Here is a 7,808-nt window from a genome sequence, read left to right as displayed (position 1 = left end):
CGGGAACGTCTAAGTTGTATGAAGAATTACCTGACGAAGTCGCTGAAGCTTACGCTACTCAAGAAGCTACGCAAGTGTGGAAGTTATTCTTTGACGGTGCGTCTAGAGCAAACCCTCATGGAGCAATTACCACAGGAGTAGGAGTAGTATTAATCTCTCCGAACGGTCACGTAATCCCAAAGGGATTTTCCCTAATCGAACCTTGCACCAACAATGTAGCCGAGTATAATGCTCTGATATTAGGAATGCAATTTGCCGAAGAACTTAATATTCAGCACCTCGAGGCTTACGGTGACTCTCAGCTCATCGTTAATCAAGTCCGAGGGGAATACGAAGTACGCCACGAGGATCTGATCCCGTATTACTTCGCAGTGCTAAAGCAAGCTCAAAAGTTCGAAGGTTTCTTTATCGAATATGTACCACGAGCTTAGAATGCGTATGCAGATGCTTTAGCCTCCTTGGCAACTTCATTAGCATTGCCACCAGAGGCTGAAACAATGATTCCAGTCGCGGGACGCAAACTATACTTTTCCAAGATTCCTATGGAGGAAAACTCAGACAAGATAACGACAGGAGAAGTCTGTATAACCTCTATGGAGTTTGAATCTAGGGATTGGCGATTCCCATATATCGATTACGTCCTGTACGGAATTCTGCCCGATGACCCTAAGGAAGCGGCCTCTATCAAACGAAAGGCCCTCCGATTCTATTACGATGCAGTTTCTTAAGTCCTGTATCGTAAATCGTATGATGGAGTTTTGCTTTGATGCCTCTCTCGGAAGGAAGCAAAAGAGGCCCTCAAAGAAGCTCACGACGGAATATGTGTAGCTCATCAGCCCGGAGCTAAATTAGGAGATCGCCTCCGACGAATCGGCTATTATTGGCCAAAGATGTTCTCAGACGCAGTTGACTACGCTAAATGTTGTCACGCATGCCAAATTCATGAGGACTTCATCCACCAAGCACCTGGGAACTTACACCCCACATCGCCGTCCTGGCCCTTCGAAATGTGGGTATGGATATCGTGGGACCGATTTCCCCTCCGACGTCCAAGGGACACCGGTTCATTCTAGCTGTGACCGACTATTTCTTCAAATGGGCGAAGGCAATCCCGTTGAAAGAAGTCAAGACTTCAAATGTAATTAAGTTCATCAAACATCACGTCATCTACTATTTTGGAGTCTCGAGGCGAATAGTTCACGACAACGGGACACAATTCGTCAGCTTTGGGTTTTAGAGATTTTGTGACAGATTCAGAATCCAAAGTGTCGCATCTACGGCATATTATCCGCCAACGAATGGTCTTGCAGAAGCTTTCAACAAAACCATAGTGAAGCTTCTCAAAAAGTTTGTTTCCAAGAGTCGGCGCGATTGGGATGAAAGACTCGGTGAATGTCTGTGGGCTTACCGCACGACAGTGAGGACCCCTACAAGAGCTACACCATTCTCTTTGGTATACGGCTGCGAGGCTGTATTGCCATTGGAAATCCAGATCCCTTTTCTAAGAGTTGCTATTACAACTGGACTAACAGAAGAAGGAAAACATCAACGACGTCTGCAAGAACTTGAAGTCTTAGACGACAAACGACTTCAAGCTCAGCAACAGATCGAGTTATATCAAGCCCGTATTTCCAAAGCCTACAATAAAAAGGTTAAGGAACAAATTTTCAAGAAAGGCGACTTAGTTTTGGCCAACAGACGACCCATGGTGATGACACACAAAACCAAAGGGAAGTTCAATCCTAAATAGGAAGGGCCCTTCGTAATAGAATCGGTCTATTCGAACGGAGCGTATCGCCTCATCAATCAAAAAGGAGACAGGCTCATGATGCTAATTAATGGGAAGTTCCTTAAGAGATACTTTCCATAAATCATGTAGCCCCCTAAACCCTAGCTAAATCAGGCTGGGGGTTGCCTATTTATAGTGTAATTCTGTCTTGTATTTCGTCATGTTAACACTACACCTCTGACGATTGAAATTTTCTGGAATTATTCTAAATAAGTAATAAAGAGAATTTCGATAGCATTTGCATTATTTTTTATTGTCCTGAACCAGATTCCAACAAAAGAGATGATGAAAACCAAAGTGATATCATTTCCATTCAATATTGTTAATTTGAATACAAAGGTGAAAACAATCGAAAGGAAAATGATACAAATTTATTCCTCCGCCAAAAGCAATTCAAATCCTAAGCGTTGGGGCCCATCAGCCTAAAAGACTTGAGCTTAGACTTTAAAGCCAATATTTTCTCCTCACGGGCCTTTTTGACTTCCTCTGTTATCTTGCTCTTGAGCTCCTCTTCATTTGGTGCTGCTTCTGTAATCTCTCGCCTAATCTTATCGGCAGCAACAAGTTCATCACAATAGCCTTTGAAAAGCCCGTCACAGTAAGTAGCTAACCCTTTTAGAACTTCCATATCACCAGCTAGCTGAGCATTTATCTGAGATACCTTAACACCAGCACGAGTAAGTTCTGCTGCAGTATCCCGGAGACCCACAGCAAAATTGCCCATGTCCCCTTGTACTTGGAGATGTTCCCCACGCAGGGTGGCAATACGAGATTCTATCTCAGACAGACTTTTCTGAAGAGCCTCTTGGTGTTGTGCTTTTAAAACTTTGGCCTGAGAAAGAGCCTGATCCACTTCTGGCCCTATGTCGTCGCGCTGCAGCATTGAAAGGAATTCCAATTCATATTCCAGAATAATGATGCTCTCGCGAAAATTCTCGATCCACAATGCATTCCCCTGGTTCCTGATCTTTGCGAGACACTCCAGCAGATGTGGTTCAAAAACCTTGAAACCTACATCCCCGAGACTAACGACGTCGATAGTCATTCGCATCCAATGCTCTAATTGTTCGATGAGCTCCCTCAAAGTTTCCGAGCTTGAGGGTGGAGCAGTCGAATAAATAAAGCAATTCGCATAATCAGTGCGAATGGGGGTGTGCGCAGCTTCAGATAATAACTTTTTGGTCATATTTGGCACTGAGCCTGAGGTAGTCGGTTCCCACCCACCGGTTGTCATTTCAAGACCAGGAGAAGCAGCTTGAAGCATAGTATCCCCTCTGTTCTCAGGAGATGCAGCACGCGCCGACTTTATCGCATCCCCCATTAACTTAGCCCTTTTCGGAGTTTTAGCCATGACAGGCAATCGTTTACGAACCCTCCTGTCATACTCGCCTTGCTCAGCAGCAGAAAGAGCCTTCTTACCCGATCTTAAAGAACGAGTTTCAGGAACAGGCGCTTCTGCAGAAATCTCCTCAGTTGTCTTTTCTTCGGGATAATCAACAATTGGTGTTCCCTCTTCAATCCCCGTAGAAACCTCTTCCTCAGAAGGTTCTATGGTGGACAAATCCCTAGGGGCTTCAACGGCTCTGGTTGCTTCCTGTTCACAAGATAAATATTCTTCTACCCCGGGTAGACGGGTCCTCGTAGAACCGCCCCTCGAACGATACAACTCCCGAATCTCATTTATACATGAAGTATAAATATCATATCCCAGGATTTGGGAAACCTCTTCAAACCAGTTGCGAAAATCGGCGACAGTGGAGCAGCCAGGCAGCGAATTGGGTAAAGTAAATTGCACATGAGTTCCCCCGGCGGAAAAGAAGTACCATGCGTGAGCTTCTTCATACAAATTCCCAATTTGAGCCAAAGCCGGGTTGGGATTGCCAACGTAAAGCTGGTCATATCCGAATTGCCTGGCAAATCTAGAAGGCATGTAAGGCTCGATGATGCACTTCTCCCGCAAGTGATAGGCTAGGTAGCCCAACATGATCATAAGAAGCCAGCTAAATGTGCCCTCTTCCAAAGAAGACGAGCCCTCAAAAAGCAAGTCCATGAAGAGGGCATCTTCCACGTCAGCTCCGTCAAAATTAGGAGCGCAACAGAAAATCCGATAATTGTCTTCCTGGGATAGAAGTTGTCGAGCCCTGACTATATAAGAATTAGTCCACGTGGCCGACTCCAATCTCTGTACAAAGGGAATATAAGCGTCATCGCCCTCGTATACTCCCGTCATCAATGAAGGGTAATGCAACACGAACTAGGCCACTAAATACGTATACGGCGCTGGTATACGTGGTTGAGGAGTTTTCCCAGCTTTCTTCTTAGTAGCTTTGATTCCTGAAGCGCTGAGAAGTTCTGAGGTCAACATCCTCAGGCCATTCTGTATGCAGCCGACCATAGCAGTAAGGAGACTCACAGGTCTTCCATGCGCTAGCAAAGTAGCTGGGTACACAACTTCAGCTAGTATTACCTCAGTTGGTTTTGACGGTACTACGCACCACTTCAACCAAATCATAAAGAAGCTCGCAAGAAGAGCCGTGTCAGAAATAGGAATTGTGGCTTGGTGGTGGAAACTTTCAAATTCGACACCAGCCTCAAAATCATCCTCTGCATGCTCTGTCTTATAGGTAGCACTGGAAGCCTTAATTCGAGCTTTAGCGTCCTTAGGAGAGATGACTGCAACACGAGATACGGCTACATCTTTCCGATTTAAGTTCTGAAAAAGGTATTCCGCCCACGTGATATGCATAATGCCCCCTCCGCGCATCCTAAAGACTTGGGCACATATGTGGAAGTGACACATCAACTCCCAGAAAGTAGCGTAAATTTCCGGGTGCGCCACCTTCAGTAGGGAAATCTCCTCGGTGGTGGGGATGAACTCCTCGTAGGGCGTTTTTCCGAGCGGCAACCCCGACACTGCTTGCATCTCATGAAGAGCAAAACCTAACTCTCCTGTAGGTGTGAAGAATGTGCAACTGTCCGGGTTATATTTCTCCAACATAGCGAAGAAATTGTGATAACTCTGCACGACACCCCGTCGAGTAGCTAACACGGGAACTGTGAGACCTGATTGAGCGAGTGACTCCTTAAGCTCCTCAAGAATGAAGTCAACCATGCGGGTCCACCAACCTCCTTCTCCAGAACAGACCCATCCAGGGGATCTGAACATCTGGGTGGAGAATTCGCCCTGAGTTGCAAGGAATTGGCGAATAAAGATGTTCGCTGGACGTGGCATCTCCTGAATCGGACCCTTCTTCTCAAATAAATCGGGTCTCAACCCCTTGAGTTGTCCCCCGATTTGTGTACGAGCCCGCCGACCAAATCCAAGCGACACATTCTCTTTCTCTTTGACTATGTCGAAGGTCAAACCCCGACGACAGCTCACATTCAAGAAGTAGGAGAGTGGGTACATCCTCTTCATGTTTGGGAGGAATAAGAAGCGATTATCAACTCTCCGCAGCAACTTTGAATCTTCCACATATGTGAGGTGATCATCGACTGGTATACGATCTCCAAATATGAACGCTGGTTTAGGAAACTGGGCATGACCGGTAGGGGTCTCCATGTCTAAGTCAGTAATCAGAATCCTGAGAGTGGAGCATCGAGGGAATTTAATCATATCTACTCTCTCCGAGTCAGGGAAGGTACACAGTGGAATTCTGCTCTGAAGACTGAATATTTCATTCGCGTCAGGTCCATCGATATATCCAAAATGATGCTCTTGTGAAAGCGACACGTTTGGGAGAAGCACTGCACAATCAAAAGCAGAGGTTAGCAGCTAGAAGCAAGCTGTTAACATAAATACAAAATCTCAAACGCGAAGATCGAGCCTCGCGTCAGAAATCTCAAACGCGAGAGTCGAACCTCGTGTTGAAAATACTTAAACACGAGAGTCGAGACCCACATGGAATCCCAACTCCGCGTTTTCATCGAATAGAAACGAGTCATCTTCCTCGTTGTTAAGAACCCATCTAGGGTTTTCAAAGAACTTGCCAAGGCAAGTTATTTCGGTCAACACTTACCACGACAGGGAAGCCCCTGCGACGACGATGACGATGACGATGTCCCCGCACGAACAAGAACACCGCCGGCGTCCTCAGCCGACGGCGTTTCGGAAGTCGCTCCAGCGACCTAAAACCCATTCTCCGAGGCGCCATCGATACAGTCAATCGGAAGAAACGCTTTTGAACGAGGAAGACGGAGTTCGTCGGAGATCTCGCCAAAATCAAACGAGTGTTCTCGTTCTTAGAAATAGCCGAAAATTTAGAGAGTCAAGTGACTCTTGACGTGACCACTCAGGTCTATTTATAACAGCCGCCAAGCTGTTAAGATGGCACGGGATTCTAGGAGTGAATCCCAACCATCTTTGAAACGCGAAGTTCACAACTGCGTTCAAATTCCCAAGTGCAAGGCTCGAGCCAGCGTCACGAAGGCCTGAACCTCGCATTTTGAGCCTTAAATGCGAAGGTCACCTTAGCGTTGCAATTCTTCTAAATGAAGAACTTACACTTGTGTTTTCAAACACGACACTTATTCCTCAAAGTCATGAGCCCTCTTAACAGAGTGTTAATCAAAACCTTTGTATCTCTTCAGTAGAATCTAAATTCTCATTGGGTTAATATTACGCCCCAGACGGTCATCATCCCTACAGAGTCTAAGTTTAGCTGGCATTAATACCAATGCGGCTATAGCTCCTCTGTCAGAATCCACTTATCGATTCTCATTAATAGAATGATAAGTCTCTAAAATCATTCAGATCCTCATCACTCCGATGATAAAACATATAGCAGTTCTCCCCTGTGAGACGCTATAATATTCTTTCCCCACAAATGTCACGTTAAAATTACACCTCTGACAAAATCAACTTATCGATTCTCGTCAATAGAACGATAAGTCCTCAAAATTGCCCTGATCGCAATATTTCTTCTGTCACGTTAAAATCACACCTCTGACAAAATCAACTTATCGATTCTCGTCAATAGAACGATAAGTCCTCAAAATTGCCCTGATCGCAATATTTCTCCTGTCACGTTAAAATCACACCTCTGACAAAATTAACTTATCGATTCTCATCAATAGAGCGATAAGTCCTCAAAATTGCCCTGATCGCAATATTTCTCCTGTCACGTTAAAATCACACCTCCGACAAAATCAACTTATCGATTCTCGTCAATAGAACGATAAGTCCTCAAAATTACCCTGATCGCAATATTCCCCCTGCCAAGTTAAAAAGCTATACCTCTGGCACTTATAGACTTCTTTCAGTGTTCCAAGCAAAAATAACACAGGAAGAATTCTACTAGTTAGCCCCATTATGAGAAAATAATAAAATATTAATCCTCAGCAGTTTGAAACTTTCTGGAGTTATCTTAAACGATAATAAAGAGAGTTTTCTGCATCACAACCATTGTGGAGATCTATTCTAAATCGGGAGTACATCTCAGGTATTTCTCGTGATTTGTTGCTTAAAATCAAAACACGATAAATGCAAGAAACAATGAGGAATTAATATCACTTTTTATTCAAGAGCCAAAAGAAAGTGATACAAGACAAACTTGTTCTTATCAAAAGAACATTACAAGTGCAAAATTCACTCGTGCATTAAATCAAAAGAAATAAGTTGGGTCCTAACTTCAGTTAGCTCCTCCTCGTGAGTGGTTCGCACCATGGCTTCAGACTTTGCCCGGAGTTCTTCCTCACTGGGTATGATGATAGTCGCCGCTTCATTCCTGGATTGTTCCAAAGCTCGAGCCTGCGTGTGATATTCTAAAGCACCAGTAGCGTTTTGGGTGCTAAGGATATTGACAATATTTTCTTCACGGGAGAGTTCAGCCTTTAATCGCAGGACTTCAGCCTCAGCTTCAACAAGTCTATCACGAAGCGAATTCATAGAAGTAGTCGAGCGTTATAACTCTTCTCACTTCCGAATATTACGCTCGCGAAGCTCCGTGATTTTACGTTCTTTTTCAGCCAAGTCCCGTTCTATCGCCTCCCGACGAGCCACTTCTGCAACCTGAAGACT

The sequence above is a fragment of the Asparagus officinalis genome, chromosome 2, assembly GCF_001876935.1.
Source record: "Asparagus officinalis chromosome 2, Aspof.V1, whole genome shotgun sequence".
Lineage (NCBI taxonomy): Eukaryota > Viridiplantae > Streptophyta > Magnoliopsida > Asparagales > Asparagaceae > Asparagus > Asparagus officinalis.
This window is presented reverse-complemented; position numbering follows the sequence as displayed.